The sequence below is a fragment of the Siphateles boraxobius genome, unplaced genomic scaffold, assembly GCF_051911475.1.
Source record: "Siphateles boraxobius isolate OS27281-9 unplaced genomic scaffold, OSU_SipBor_1 107, whole genome shotgun sequence".
Classification (NCBI taxonomy): domain Eukaryota; kingdom Metazoa; phylum Chordata; class Actinopteri; order Cypriniformes; family Leuciscidae; genus Siphateles; species Siphateles boraxobius.
In genome coordinates this window covers 1392523-1409866 of record NW_027508708.1, presented here as the reverse complement: position 1 = coordinate 1409866, position 17344 = coordinate 1392523, and the positions used below count along the sequence as shown (strand labels likewise).

The following is a 17344-nucleotide window of genomic DNA, read 5'->3' as shown; positions in this document are numbered from 1 at the left end:
CTTACGTGCCATCCAGAAACTTGCGCTCTGCTAGCGAATGTCGTCTTGTGGTACCATCTCAAAGAGGCACAAAATCTCTTTCTCGGACCTTTACCATGACTGTTCCCTGTTGGTGGAATGATCTGCCTAACTCAACCAGAGCTTCTGAGTCAGTAGCCACTTTCAAGAAACTGCTGAAGACCTATCTTTTTCGACAGCACTTGATTCAGTAGTACTAACACTTTCTCTTCTCTTCTATTCTAAAAAAAAAAAAAAAAAAAAAAAAAAAAGAAATCTTGCACTAAAGTTAAACTGAGAGGGGTTATAGCACTTGCGTATTGTTGTCCTACTGTTAGTTTAACTGCTTCTATTGTTTCTCATTTGTAAGTCGCTTTGGATAAAAGCGTCTGCTAAATGAATAAATGTAAATGTAAATGGCCCGATACCGATACTGGCATCGGGGATCGGGTCGATACGGTCTTCATATACTCGTACTCATAAAAATTTGCCGATACCACGCCCCGATACCACATACATTTTGTGAAACGAAACTGGCCGCCGCGAGTGCTTTGTCGAGGTGAACTGAGGCATAAGGACGTGCACTCCCAACGCAATAGAGTGCGGCACGGCACTAGATTTTATGGCCGAGTGCGAGCGCGGCCGGTAATGCACTCACTCTGTGTGTGCTGGTTGTGGGAGAATAAAACGATTCGCGGGACTCCCACAAACTAGAAATATCTATGAATACTGTTGTGTCTACATAAACTGTTATTACAAGAACTGAACACTAGAGGGAGATAGAGAACGGCGATTGATCAGTGTAGATACAAGAGAGAGTGTGAGATGTACATGTGAGTTCGATCTGGATTAAAAGGAGTGAGCATCTAAGGATTCTTGTGCCATCGCATCTTTTATTGTTTTTGTAAAATTCAGTAACAATACAACAAATTGGCGACGAGGTGGTCTGCATCTATACTGCGTGACGATGGCTGCACTGAACGCTCCATTTCCAGAGTTATTTCTGCCTTGTCCGGGTGAGCCCAGCATTCCATTCACAACGTGGACCAGGATGTTCCGCAACTATCTTCTCGTCGTGGCAGCTACAGGTGATACTTGGCCAGAGGCAAGGAAAAGAGCCTTGCTGCTTCATTGCTTAGGGACCGAAGGACAAAGGATTTTTTATACTTTACCAGAGACTGGAGATACACTGGAGTCTGCTATCACTGTGTTGAGTACACATTTCACCCCTGCTATAAATGTTGTGGTAGAACGTCATAATTTCCGGAAACGAGTGCAAGGTGCTCACGAGTCTATAGTGAATTATATTGCTGCACTGAGACAGTTAGCTGCAACTTGTGATTTTCCTAATACAAATGACATGATTCGAGATCAGCTAATTGAGCATGTGTCGGATCCTCGAATTCGCGAGAGACTGCTCTTAAGACCTGACCTTACATTGGCAGAAGCTATTACAACTGCGACCCAAGTCGAGTCTGCATCGGAACAAACAAATGTCATCGGGGAACGGAGTTTTACAGTGCAAGCTGTCCAAGTTCAACAAAATGCCGTTCAGCGCAAACAACAAAGAACCACGTTCACCGCAAATACCCTTTCAAAATCTTCTGCACCTGCTGCGCATACACGCGCATGTTTTCGTTGTGGTTCTAGTGGACACTTGGCTAATGCAAGAGAGTGCCCGGCTACAAGAGCAATATGCAAAAACTGTAAAAAAGAGGGACACTTTGCACGCGTGTGTCGTTCGGCTCCTACGCACACAGTTGGAGAAGTTGAGTTACCCGAGTACACGTTACTGTTAATTCAAGGATCCAGCATGCAGAATAAAATACAGTGTGCTGTGGGCATCCAGACGCCTAAGTCCTTTGCAAACGTGGAACTGATCGTGGATACTGGCGCTTCAGTATCAGTTCTGCCTCGATCTGTGTATGAAAAAAACTTCAAAGGTACACATTTGCAGCCATCGACAGCGCAACTAGTTACATACTCGCGCTCGCCTATTAATGTGCTAGGCTGTATGCCAGCTACTGTTATTAAAGACAATGTAGAATACTCTGCTACTTTCTTTATTGTGGAATCAGGAACTGCTCTAATGGGTATGGATTTGATATCTGCTTTACACCTTTGCATAGAAGGGAATACAATCACTTCTGCACGGGCCGCCGACTTACCTGCTTCTCTTCCTCTGACACCAGTGATGCAGCTTTCCTCTTCTGCACCTGCGACAAGTTGTGTGAAAGGGTTCATGCATAAAGTGAAAGTCTTACAATCCGCTGTACCTGTGCGACAAAAACTGTGACGTCTACCTTTATCAGTACGTGCTGCTGTCTGATGAACTGAACCGCCTTCTCAGCGCAGGTGTAATAGAGAAAATTGATGCTTCATCGTGGCTCTCACCGATTGTTGTAGTACAAAAAAAGACAGGAGGAATTAGAGTGTCAGTTGATTTGCGGGAGCCTAATAAGGCTATTATAGTGGATGCTTACCCTCTGCCACACATGGATGAGACTTTAGCTGCCTTGTCAGGTGCAACTGTTTTTTCTACCATTGATCTGGAAAACGCTTACCACCAGGTTCCGCTCCATCCAGATAGCCGTGACCTCACAGCGTTTATAACGCACGACGGGCTGTTTCGTTTTTGCCGTGTTCTGTATGGTCTCGCATCGGCTCCGGCCGTATTCCAGAAAATGATGTCAATAATACTCAAAGATGTTCCCAATGTACAGAATTACTTGGATGACATCATCTGTTTCGGACGTACACAGCAAGATCATGACGTTGCTCTGGATGCTGTCCTCAAACGTCTAAGCGAGGCCGCTCTACGAATGAATGAGAAAAAGTGTAATTTCCGTCAGTCCTGCTTGCGCTTTCTTGGACACATGGTGAATGGAAATGGTAGCCAACCTGATGAAGATCATCTGCAAGCAATAATGCAGGCCCCAGCTCCAACTGATGTCACTAGCTTGCGCTCCTTTCTGGGTATGTTGTCCTGGTATAATAAGTTTATACCTAATTATGCCACTCTTGTTGAGCCGTTGCGTGCATGCCTGCGCCAGGATTCTGAATTTGATTGGACTGATGATGCCCAACAGAGCTTTATGGATGTTAAGAAATGCTTAGTGGACAGTCCAGCACTTGCCCTATTTAACCCAGAAATGCCAATCATTGTGTCCACTGATGCATCAGATTATGGTCTGGGAGCGATATTATCGCAGGTGTAACCAGATCACAGTGAACGCACAGTGGCATTTGCGTCACGAACCTTAACCTCAGCCGAACGGCGTTATTCAACTGTGGAGAAAGACCGTCGAGAAGTGGCGCACATACCTCTGGGGCAGGCGTTTTACGCTGCACACTGATCACCAGGCGCTGACAACACTGCTGTCTACGCGGGGAGCTGGACGTGCCGGGATGCGCATTGCTCGGTGGTCAGCTCGCCTTCTGTGTTTCACTTATGACGTTGTGTATCGGGCTGGCTCTTCAAATCATGTTGCTGACTGTCTGTCGCGGTTACCTCTTCCTCTCGCTTCTGCTTCTACCTCTGATGATGAGCCAGAGCTGGTCGCTTTACTGTCTACTGCCCTGACTGCGATTTCACCATCCGAGTTCAAAACTGCTGCAGCCTCGTGTCCTGAACTGACCGCTTTATGCACCCAAATCGAAAAAGGATAGCCTGTTTCTGTAAAAGCTGTACAGCTGAACTTAGTGTCAAGGACAATGTGGTGTTCAGGGACACCCGTCTAGTAGTTCCAGCGACATTGAGACATACATTAATAGCTCTCGCGCACGAAAGTCACCAGGGAATTTTGAGGACAAAGCAGTGCTTAGTCGAACTATACTGGTTCCCTGGAATGGATCAGATGATCCAGACTCAGGTCTCCTCGTGCGAGTTGTGTCAAAGGCTGGATAAATCTGCTCGGACTGTTACCGCGCCCCTCCAACCGATACCTTTTCCAGATGCACCATGGAGTAAACTGGGAATGGACATTGTTGGCCCGTTTGACACTGCTGGTTGGGACTGTAAGTACGCTATTACTTTAACTGATTACTATTCCAAATGGCCAGAAGTTGCCTTTACATCGTCTGTGACGACAGGGGTTGTTATTGACTTTCTCAATGGCATTTTCAGTCGCCATGGTTACCCGGTAGAGTTGGTTACGGACAATGGGCCACAATTCACGTCGGATGCGTTCACCACCTTTCTGCGAGAAATAGGCATTGCGGCAGTTCGCACGGCTGTCTATAATCCAGCCGCGAACGGGGCTATAGAACGTTTTAACAGAGTTCTAAAGGACTGTGTAGAGTCGGCTATAGTACAATCTAAGCCATGGAAACGTGCTGTTACAGACTTTCTTCAAGTTTATGGCTCTACTCCACATGCCACCACGGGAGTTTCACCCTTCGAATTACTCCATGGGCGGAAGATGAGAACAAAACTGAACGTTGCCCTTCATTCCCCTGCAAGCACTCTCCAGCCAACGGATGTTCACAAGCGAGTTGTTCTTAAGCAATCTCAAATAAAGCGTTATACTGATGCAAAACGTGGAGCACAACGGCTTATCCTTAAAGAGGGGGACAGGGTGCGAGTGCGCAAGCATGTGCCGAAGGGACACTGCAAATTTTCTGATCCTGTTGAAATTGAGAAACAAGTGGGTCCGAATACCTACTTGCTAGAGGATGGAAGGAAATGGCATTCCTCACGATTGGCACGAGCTGTTCAGATGCCTGATCCTGCAGCTGAGCTTGCGGAGCAAAGTTCTTTCTGTAATGAAGCTGATAACTTTCCGCGGGCTGAGGAACGTCCGTCAAGAATGCGCAACCCTCCCTCATGGCTAAAAGATTTCGAGACGTAAATGTATAGTTATACATTGCATAGCCTATAGCTTATACGTTCTGTTCCTGTTATAATTAAGATAAGCTTGTTTTTGTACTCAAGCAATATATTCTAAAAAAAAAAATACTGTTCAAACAATTTTACTTCCTTGGGTTATTGCTTAATGTTGGAATGAAACATCTTTTTGTTTTATGGTAATTACTGATAGATTAAGTGGGAAGGAATATATCTTACGTATTGGGGGGGTGTTGTGTCTACATAAACTGTTATTACAAGAACTGAACACTAGAGGGGGATAGAGAAGGGCGATTGATCAGTGTAGATACAAGAGAGTCTGTGAGATGTACATGTGAGTTCGATCTGGATTAAAAGAAGTGAGCATCTAAGGATTCTTGTGCCATCGCATCTTTTATTGTTTTTGTAAAATTAAGTAACAATACAACAAATACAACATATTAAAACTAATAGATTTTTATTCATCTGTTGCAGAAAAGCAAGAAAAACAACTGAAACAAAATAGAAACGATTTACAGGCCAGAGTTTCTTTTCATAACATGTTTGCAGCGTTGAGCGATGTAGCCAATCACAGACATGTGTGTTGATTTCTTGAACGCAATGGCCAATCAGAAGCATTTAAGATAGGCTCTCCTCACCGCTCAAAACTTTTTTGTTCAGTGCTGAATTCTGTATGCTGGCAAATCCTCTAATTATAACAAACAAAGTGTGGATATTATGAAAGATTCATTGTGCAGTCAGCTTCATTGATAATAACAGATTTGTGAGATCGCGATGAACTGTCAGCTTTTTAGGAATTAGGCTATTAAGGGAGCGCGCTTTGCGTGCATTCAGTAATGTCAGACCATGCACGCAGTAACTGCTTGCTTTTATGTTAAATTAACAGTGGTTTGTGTGTTAAATGCTCATTCATACTTAACGTTATCCGACAAACACCTAACGTTACAAACTTTATTTAAAATCTCAACAGCGAACTTGGAATTAGAGTTCTAATTATTCTTTGATTAGAGCTTTTATATATTACTACAAAACATAAACATTTTCTACATAAACATGGTTCTGTGTTTGATTTGGCTACTGTAGTAAATCCAATGTTTAGTGTTCGTTTTGGGTTGATAGTTCTGTCGACAGATATTTGGCTACAATCGTTCTAAAAATACAAAAGTAACTTCCATACAGTCAGTTACGATCACTATAGATCCGCAGTCTTTACTAAAAAAAATCCCTTTGAGGACTGTAGTATAATTTATTAGAACGATTATTTGAATTTCTTGTTTATGAAGCTTATTTTTTTGTAATACTACAATAATTAGTACAATTAAATAACAGCGTATCTAAAAGGTAATGAGAAAACAAAAAACAAACCTTTCTGAAACGTCGTTTAACAGCCGTTCTTGAACAGGTTCTGCTCGATCATCTTCACTAACATTCTCTGGGTCTGATTCGGTTTTGTATGGTTTTGTTGACGCCATCGTTTATAATACACCAAAGCACAAACTAAGCTACCGGTAAAGGCAAGGGGCGTGACGTTTCCGGAAAACGTGCACTAGGCATTTAGCGAATCACAACACACTGGGCCAGCTAACCAATCTGAGCCCATTGCGTATTTCTGAGGGACTGGCTTCATAGAACCCGGAAACCATCAGACCGTTTTTACAAGGAGGGACAGAGCAGTGTAGAATAAAGGTAAAATATATGAAAAATTATGCAAATTTTTTTTAAACGAAGCATGAACACATGTTACAGTGCAACACACAAACACAATCAAGCATTCGAAAAAATTTGTTTTACCACCCCTTTAAAGTATACTTTTACACATAAATACCCTGATTTAGGGTTTTATTTAGTTATAAAAAACAAAAAATCAAATTTAATTTAAAAACTTTTTATCCGATTAATCGAAAAAATAACCGTCCAATTAATTGATTATCAAAAAAAGTTGCAGCCCTAATGAAGATGATGGGTAAACTGGTCTCACTGATCACATTTACATTTATTCATTTAGCTGACGCTTTTATCCAAAGCGACTTACAATTGCTATATATGTCAGAGGTCGCACACCTCTGGAGCAACTAGGGGTTAAGTGTCTTGCTCAGGGACACATTGGTGTCTCACAGTGGATTCGAACCCAGGTCTCTCACACCAAAGGCATGTGTCTTATCCACTGCGCCACCACCACCTGTTCACACATCTGAAAGCATGACTGCATCCTCAGCTGTGAGGCAAGTATCAGTACTATGAGTTATTTGAGTTTCTTAATCTTATGATATTATTTTTTCTGATGAGTTTGAATATTTAGTCCTAAGAGTTTGTTTGCCATAATGACAGAGTGATGTCAATCTTGATAAAGCACAGTAAAACTGCACTTCAAATGAAATCTGAAAGATGTCTTTCACTTAATTCATAAAGTATAGTAGCATACAGGTACCAAATGTCAATTTGAAATGTAACGTGCAAAATGGCAATGCAATTATTTAAAATGGCAATGTATTTCTGTATTTGAATTTACATTTTCCATACGATGTGTGCAACATCTGGAGCAAAAAAATTATTCAAAATCAATAATGTAATAATTTGCATTACTACACTAGCTTTAACATATAATTTAAACATAAACATTTTATAAGTTTTTAAAAATGACAATTAAAATGTATTACAGAAATTAGATGTTTAAGATGCTCAAGCTAATATTGTAGCAAATTAAGGCATTTGATGCAGTGATTGACAGGACGGGGATGTGATTGGCTCGGAATGCATTTTCAAATCCGCATGTCATTTTGCTACATTCATTGCGGTATTTAATAAAAATACAATCGTAAGTGTCTTAACTGAGTGTAAATGCAATTAAGAAAAATAGCATTTAAATGATAATTTTGCTACAATTTTAGCTTGAACATGTTAAAGGGAAAGTTCACCCAAAAATGAAAATTCTGTCATTAATTACTCACCCTCATGTCGTTCCAAACTTTCGTTCATCTTTGGAACACAAATGAAGATCTTAATAATGAAATCTGAGAGCTTTCTGACCCCCCCCCATAGACAGCTAAGCAACTACCACTTTAACGCTTTAAAAAGTTCATAAAGTGATTGTAAAACTAACCCATATGAGTTGAGTGGTTTAGTCTAAATTACTACATCCTTATGCATCGCTTTCTGTCAGGACTTTTACGGGCTTTTCCCAAATCACTGAAGTGACGTCACCGTCAGGTTAGCAGTAGCCGGAGCCGTCAGGCAAGTGTTATTTAAATAAACTCCTGATGTTTCAAACTTTCCAATGCCTCGTTTTATGAGTACAGAACCTATTTGTACTGCTGTAGACGTTTGGTACCATTCTGGACATTATTAGGAGGGGGATTATATTTTAATTATATTATTAAATTTGAATTGTCACTTTGCCCCAAACATTGCACATATGGTATGGAAAATGTAAATTTGAATAATATATTGACATTTTGCATATTACATTTCAAATTGTCTTTTGCTGCCTGTATGCTACCATAATAAAGTGATTGTAAAATAATTTGAATCGAGCAGTTTAGTCAAAGTTTTTCTGTAGAGATACAATCGTTTTATATGATGAACATATTTAATTTAGGGCTTTTATTTACATATAAATATTCTTCAATTCGCACATCATTTGTGGTAAATGAAAGGTCAAACATGTTTGCTTGACGTGCGAAAACTAATGAGGTTCATTCTCCAGTGTTTCGCAGCACGTAAGCTTCCGCAACAACCACTGAGGTTTGTTCTCGCTTGTCAAAGCAAGTGCGGTCTAGCTTGTGTTTGTTCAATGTTTACATGTGAATAAAATCAAAATTCAATCTGTTTATTATATAAAGCGGTGGTCTCTTCAAAAAAAATTTACTTAACTCCTCATTTCAAATGGATTAGTTTTTAAATCTCTAAGAACTTTTTTGAAGCATCAAAGTGGTAGTTGCATAGCTGTCAATGGAAGGACAGAAAACTTTCCCATTTCATTAAAAGATCTTCATTTGTGTTCCAAAGATGAACTAAAGTCTTGCAGGTTTAAAACTACAAGAGGGTGAGTAATTAATGACAGAATTTCCATTATTGGGTGAAATTCTGAAAGTATCAAAAATATTGTCCATGTGACTTGTTCATTGTATTTTTTGGTGAACATCTTGCCTTTCACCATACAGTAGCCCTAGCTCTACTTTGCACATTCAAGTGTGCATGATAAATACTGTTCACAATGGCCGTGCTTAAAATTACACAAATAAATTGCTTTCACTTTAGCATAGACACAATTTCTTAAAGGGAAAGTTCACCCAAAAATGTAAATGCTGTCAGTTTTTACTCATCCTCATGTTGTTCCAACCCCGTAAGACCTTCGTTCATCTTCGGAAACACAAATTAAGATATTTTTGATGAAATCTGAGAGCTGGATCACTCCTCCATACTAGTCCACAGGCTTCTTCAGAGATTGAAACTTGTTCCCCGAAGAGTTATTAAAGATATTGTTAAAATAGTCCAAGTGACTACAGTGGCTCAATCTTACGTTTATCAAGCGACGAGAATACTTTTTGTAAGCAAAAATAATGAATTTAATTCAACTATTCATTTCCTTCTCTGTGGGCCTCGAGTGAGTTCACGTAGTGTAACAGCGCAGCGCCTCTGTGTTGTACGTCACACGCATCACACACATGACCAGCGTCGGCCAATAGTGAGCCTACGTGTGACGTAGCTCTACGCTTACACACTACGTGAACTGACTAGAGGCCCAAAGAGAAGGAACTGAATAGTTGAAATAAAGTCGTTATTTTGGGGGGGGGGTTTGCGCACAAAAAGTATTCTCGTCGCTTGATAAAATGAAGATTGAGCCACTGTAGTCACTTGGAATCCCTTAGAAGCCTATTGAGGAGTGATCCAGCTCTCAGATTTAATCAAAAATATCTTATTTTTTGTTTCGAAGGTCTTACGGGGTTGGAACAACATGAGGGTGAGTAATTACTGACAGAATTTACATTTTTTGGTGAACTATCCCCTTAAATGTGGGAACAAGCTTCTATCATAGAAGTGCAAAGTATGGAGCGGATTTGCACTGTAAAATAGGGCTGTAGCTTACAGTTTACTTTTCTGGGTACTTTATATGAAGCTTTAAGTGAATTCAGGCTGTTGGAACGAATTCCGAAATTCGATTACAATTCAATTGGACTGACACCCATCAGATCACAGACGATCCCAGTCCAAGGCAAAGATGCAACAAACTTCATCTAAGCCCTTTGAAAATAAGCCAAGAAACATGTGGGTCAAGCCTTCAAGAAAAGGGGTGAATAAAATAGACTGAAACAGATCTGACCATACATGCATACACTACACTACTAACATACTCACTAACATACAAACTATGCTTACTAGGACTAGATGTTAATATCCCTTGATATTCAGCAAGCGCTGTTGTTGGAGATGTTCACTTGGGTGGGGGTTGGTTTGGGGGATGACCGTAGCAATGTCGAAACGGAGATCCCCACTCCTGACAATTTGAGAAGCGATGTGTGGAAGGTGTTTGGATTTCAAACCATAAATGGGAAAATCACAAATAAAGAAGTGTCAATCTGCAGAATATGCAAAGTACAAATGAAATATCACTCTACAACTAGCAACCTGAGGGCACACCTGACAACGTTACACCCTGACAGGCTTGGCGATCTGTCCGAGGAACCGCCGCTAAAACAGGCAAGAATTACTTCTTTTCTGCCTCCCTCCTAATCACGGGGCTTACCAGCTGTCCGCCAAAATAAGATAGCAGACAAACTGACACGGTTTATCTGTAAATACAGGAGACCGATCAACATCACGCAGGGATCTGGATTTAAAAATTGTATTCACGAGCTTGAGCCAAGTTACACGGTTCCTAGCCACGCAAAAATCACTGACAGAGTTGTGAACCTTGTAAGACTGGAAAAACTTGAAGGACTTTAAGAGAGAGGGCCACTCTCTGAGAAAACAAAGGAAATTAACATTTCAACTCCCCCTCATGCACTATTGAGACGAAGGTCTCACCTCCCTCATCCTAATCTACATTTCTCTCCCCCATTCTTCATCCTGGCAGAGGTCTCCCAAATTCACACAAGAATCTAAATGGTTTAATGTGAATGATTATCATCTAGTTTTATACATATTTGGTATTACTTGAAATGTCTCGGTACGACTGGTACAAATGTCTCATTCCCAAAGAAGTAAACCCAAAAGGTAATAAAGTTCTTAGGAAGTTTAAAAATATCTTCCACACCCTCCAATACTGGAGGGTGTGTCTTTGAGTTAACACCTTCGACCATTTGACTGAATGCTAATTTTCCACTGCTAGCAAATGGTGACTTACAGGTAAATTTCCACTGTGATTGATGTTTAGACTTGAAATGAGGTCTTGGTATATAATGAAACGCAGCGAGAGCTCAGGGCTTTTTTCTATATCTGAGATCGGCCCGTGAGGCTGAGAGTTGCGAGTCTCTCTGCCTCACGCATTTCTTGTCGGGTAAACTTTTTCCTCTTGGTTCTAGAGCATTTGATGTTTTGCATTGATTATCCTTGAATTGATTATGAAATTATAATGATACATTTACCTGACATATTAAATTGTGATATTTGATTATTCTAATTGACTTTGACATTATTTGCATTCAAGAGTTTAAAAGAATAGTAAAACATTCGCTCACATTTAATGATGCACAGATAAAATGTATTGCATTTAACCAAAAATACTTTACCACGAGAAAAGACAGTAACACGCAAAGACCTTCACCGCTAATTCGAATACCGCCATTGGATCGAGTTAAACGGCCTTACAACCTCTATGACACAACTTCAGACAACATCAGACAAATGATCAGTGAAAAAAAGATCGCCCTGACCACAGATGGCTGGACATCACTTGCCACAGAGGCATATGTGACGGTCAACGCACATTTTATAGATAATGACTGGGAATAAAAAGATGTAATTCTCAAAACGGCTGAAGCGCAGAAAAGCCACACCGCCGAGAACGTTGCTGAGTGCATCTCAAACATACTCGGAGAGTACAACGTTAGTCGTGAGTCAGTGCTTTCCATCACCACTGACAAGGCGGCTAATTATATCAATGCTGTCAAGAGGCACCTGCAGGCCGTCAATGTCCCGTGCATGGCACACACCATTAACCTGGCTGTGAGGAAAGGGCTGGCAGTGCGAGCTATAGAAACTCCAATCAGCAGACTTTAGGCCACAGCAATGCATTTTAACAAATCCACTACCGACAGCTACTTTTGGAATCCAAGCAGAAGCTGCTTGGTCTTAAGCCTGCGAAGCTAATTAACGACTGCGCTACCCGATGGAACAGCACTTACGACATGGTGTGTCGGGCAACCGAGCAACAAGCTCCGGTAGCAGCGGTCATCATGGAGAAGAAACTTGACATCTCGAGTTGACTACCAGCGAGTGGACCCTTATGGAGCAGGTGAGTAACAAAAATGATGTAGGCCTAAGTACTGTATGTATGCATAACCAGGTGATATTGATTGACCAATTAATAGGCTAGATGTTTCATTAATAATACCCTACAGAAGAGGGAATAGCAGCATATGCATAACTGCGTTACGTTGAGCTGCTAGCCATAAAGTTATTCTAATTATGTTAGTGTGTATTTTCGTAGGTGAGAGCAGTGCTTAAGCCATTCAAAGTGGCCACTGAGGCGTTATCCACCGACCGATTTCCAACAGCATCAGCTGTTCTCCCCCTGAAGTATGTACTTTTGTCACATCTTCAGCCATCCACCGGTGATCCGGCAGCACTCAATGAAATGAAAACGAAGATAAAGACGGACCTCTACAATCGATACAGTCGAGACAAAGATGCCTTCAAGCTGCTTAATTCGGCTAGCTACCTTGACCCGCGTTTCCATCGGCTAATTCATTTGGAACGAGACCAACGGCAGGAGGTACGACAGAAAATAAAAGGTGAGATAAGTCAGCTGCCAGTATTTGCGGAGCGAGCAACCTTGGCTACGGGGATAACGCGCCAGGAGAAAATAGCCATCAGTGCTATGGGGGACCTTATTGGTGATGTTTACCGCCAAGGAGCAGACGCATCAGAAAGTCCCTTAGATATAGGAGCCGTGCTAGAGCAAGAAATGTTGATCTACGAAAGTGAGACCCCACTACCCACCGATACCAACCCATTATCATGGTGGAAGACGTCACAGTCAAAGTACCCCTCCAGTGGTTTAACCTCAATTTTATGAAGCGATGCAAGTGCTTTGTTTTGCGCAAAAACCCCCAACATAATTTACCTCTATATTCACAAAATAATATTATCTGCACATTCACGGAACAACTTCCGGTCTTGAGTCTACACAATACGCATGCGTTGTAGTGCTCCCCCTACTGGGAATCTATGATTCCTAAATAAAGTGGTAAATTGTGTTTTTTTGCAAAAACAAACAAAGCACCCGCATCGCTTCATAAAATTGGTTAAACCACTGGAGTCACATGGATTACTTCAATGATGTCTTTCCTATTGTTTTCTGCCTTGAATGTGTTAGTTGCATTGCTCCCAATGGAGAGACAGAAAGCCCTCAGAATTCCATTAAAAATATCTTATTTTGTGTTACGAAGGTGAACCGAAGTGGGAGAGGGAGTGCGCAGTGATTGGCTGGTGTGAGAGCCTGTCATCTATAACCAATTCAAATTGAATTTGAATCTAAAATCTTGTTCCGTGTTGTTAATATATTTTGACATCCACACAGAATTGTCTATCCCATGCACAGATCTTAAGCATTACATTTAATGACTTTGGACAACTTGTGACTGTCAAAAATATAATTTCTAATTATCATCTTCTTCAATACAGACAAGAGAGAGTGTGAAACCATCAGCTGTTTGCCAGGTAAATAGTGAAGTCATAGTGACTTATCATAGTAGAAAACCTTTTTTTTTTTGTATGTTACCGCAAGTTTGTGTCAGATTAGTGACAACTAATTGGTATCAATTCACATGTACTTGTTTTGCAGAGAAGAGTTATTTCCGTTTAGGGCAGCAAAAATACTGCTCGACCAACCTAAATCTGGGTGCGTCTGTTTTACCTCTGTTTTAATTTAATGTTACTTTAGATGAGTGTATGTGGGAAACCGAAATGGCCAATCCAAAGCTATTTGGTTAGGAATAAAGTTGGTTAATTTATATCTGTAATAGTGGCCATAGATCTGCCTGAAGCAAACGTTACTTTAAATTAAGTGTATACAAATTCAAGGGGGCTATATAAAAGAATTTTTGATTGTGTAAAGGTGAATCCGACCGTCTAAGATATTAGCCAATTACCTCTGTTTGGTGACCGAAACTGGCGAGATTGCGATCATGAGATCGGAAGACGCGAGGACCTCTGAGTGACATAGCTTCCTAATCTTAGCGGGTAAAACATAATTAAAGAGTTAAAAAAGAATAATCAAACATTCGCTCACTTTTAATGATGCCCAGATATCATTAAAACCTTTTTCATTAATGGAGTCAGATGAATAACGAGTTAATACATATGAGAAAATGTATTCCATTTAATCTTCTTGTGTTGCGTAAAAGGAAAGACCGTAACGCGCAGAGACCTTCACCTGTATTATTGGAAGACCGCCATTGGACCGACAGTCGGGCTTTCACATGGCTACTCGATGTGCAACTGACCAATAACAGTTGAGTATTCCAGCAAGCCGTGTGTTAATGTGGTGTGTATTCTTCTCATTTTAGGTCCTGGGTCCATTTGGGCTGAAAGACCGAACCAAACCAAAGCCGGACTGTAACCTACTGGCCTACATGACAGACTCAAACTGACACCTACTGGCATGGATGCTGCATCACCTAGAATTTAAAGTGTGGAGGTGACTCCATGTCTCCATCTCTTGTGAGTGGATATCATGTAAAACATTCTTAAAAGAACTGCTCATTTCTTCTGAATTTATAGTATTTATTGTTCTTGTAGTAAGTAATATTGTTGTAATCCTGTTAATGTATTTACAGTATAAATTGCAAACATGCTTGTGTTGGGCATGTGTTTACAGGTTATATAAATTTTAGAGGAAGTAGATGCTGTGTATTTAAAGGTATTTAAAGTCAGCTATTTTTCATCTAAAATTGCTGTTTTTTAATTTGTAAATTAGCAACTACATTTTTTAACCATTGCACAGCACCACTTTATCACTTTATTATCTATTAATAATTTTGTATAACTTTGTAGTTAATTGTTTTATATCACACGTGAGAACAAATGCAAGTTTATATTTTCTTTCAGATTATGTAATTTCTGTAATAAAGTCTGTATCATAGAATGATAACTTCTTTCTGTTGTTATTTTGTAGATTTTTGTTGTAACTAAATGGCTTAAATGTAATTCAAGATAATTTAGTAAAACTGCAGTTTTACTATAGTATTACTACAATATAACTGTAGGGTCACCGTGATTTTGCCAAGTAAGACATGGTCCTGGATCAACATTCCTGTCCCAAAATGTAGTCCTTACCCAATCCCTGCCCCTTAACCTAGCCCTACCCATAACTTTTCTCTAAAATCAGGGAAATGATAGGTGAATGACACTGATGTTTAAGTACTTCACCTTGGTTCTAAGCCTAAACTTGAGATAAATTGTAAACTTGTCCCTCAAATCTGATTGGTTAATTGGAAAGTTGATCCAGGATCAACAATGATGTTGATCCAGGAACATGTGGTACTTGGTGAAATCACGTTCACCATAACGGTAGTAAAACCATGGTACCAAAACCATGGTTTTTAAAAACCATTGTTCACACCAAAATACCATGGTTACTACAGTCGTAGTTAACTACAGTTTTACTATAGTAAAACCATGGTTGATTTTCATAAGGGTTGTGACAGAAAGTGAGAGGGAGTATATACGAGGTGTGATCAGCAAATAGCTGTGGGTGAAATTCTGCAGCCACTTCTACAGAAGTGACCCCAACCCCACCCCACCCATAAAGTTCTTCTTACCATTCATTGTAACCACAACTATGGACTGTCCTGCGATGACACTGGACGATCCTCGTAGACAACCGCATATTGTCTCTGGCATCTCCAAATGTACAAGACGCTCTTGAAAAAAAAAAACACATGGATGAGAATTAAAGAATAACATATTTATTTACTGGCAACTATTTTTAAACCAGATGTACTTGATGGCTTCATCAACCTATCAGAAAACAGTATTTAGTTTTTCAGGTGATAACTGGAATAAACAAGTCTGAGAATGAGACTTTCAAAAACTACATCTTACCACACTGGGTTAGAACCCTCTCCACAATACGAGTTGTGGCAGGCAACGGATGAAAAAATGCACGTGTCATTCAATCCCTGTTGTGGAACACTTGACCTCGGTGGACCCTGACATCCCACTGGCCACAGAAGAATGGGTGTGGTCGGCAGTCACAACAACGGATAACGGCTGGACCGTTTCCACACTGTTGGCAGATCCGAGTTGCCGCATGTTGTCGAGCCACCATGGTGTTGACCTGTCGGGGTCTCTCTTTCTCCCATCACCCTCACAGACTGGTCGACCAGTCTGTTGAGGCTTGAAGTGCCGTTTCATCCTCATGTATGTCCTCACCCAGTGAGCTTTTAAGCTCTTGAAGGAAGGACTCTGTTGAAACAATGCACAATATTTAAATAACAGTAGTTTATTATAACAAAAGAGAATGGCATTAATAATGGCCATTTTATAATAAATGAACAAACTGTGCTCCACGCGTTTTACTTATCATTGTTTACAGGCCTCCAAAATACTCTCCAGCTTTTGCTGAGAACTTAACAGAACTGTTATCAACAATTTCCTCAGAGTATGACTGCTTTGCCATTGCTGGAGATTTTAACATTCACATAGATAATGCAGAAAACAATATGGCAAAAGAAATCAAAACTGTTTTAAAAACTTTTGATCTGACTCAGCATGTACATGGACCCACACATTATCGTGGACACACTCTAGATTTACTTATCAGTAAGGGTCTAAACATTTCATCAATTGTTATTAAGGATGTAGCACTGTTTGATCGTTTTTATATTTTCTTTGATATATTGATCTCTCCTGCCATTGAAGCTAGATCTGTGTCTGTCAAGAAGAGATGCTTAAATGAGAACACTAGTGTACTATTTATGAAGGCTATATCTTTAACACCAAGCATATCTGCTGACTCTGTTGATTTTCTCCTTGATTCTTTTAACTCAAAGGTTAAGAGTGTAATTGATGATATTGCTCCTGTGAAAGTCAGGAAGAAGAGTGGCAGACAAAAAGCACCTTGGAGAAACTCAACAGCAGTGCAAAATATGAAAAGACAATGCAGAAAAGCAGAGCGCATGTGGCGGAAGACAAAACTTGTAGTCCATTATAACATCTATAAAGACAGCATCCATGCTTTCAATAAGGAACTAGGCAAAGCTAGACAGACTTTCTTCTCGAATATTATAAACAGCAATATAAACAACACGCGCACTCTTTTTGCTACTGTAGAGAGAC

At 40.4% G+C, this 17344-nt stretch overlaps 1 protein-coding gene across 2 annotated transcripts in view; it reads right to left on the bottom strand.

The window, feature by feature from the left end:
- LOC143756264 (uncharacterized) overlaps positions 1 to 17344 on the bottom strand; it is a 40886-nt gene that overhangs the window by 8113 nt on the left and 15429 nt on the right. For both annotated transcript variants that reach the window (XM_077247174.1, XM_077247172.1), the window contains exons 6-7: positions 16109 to 16471; positions 15826 to 15927 (exon numbers count right to left, since the gene is read on the bottom strand). The gene's annotated coding sequence lies outside the window, so the exon portion shown is untranslated. The remainder of the gene's footprint in view (positions 1 to 15825; positions 15928 to 16108; positions 16472 to 17344) is intronic.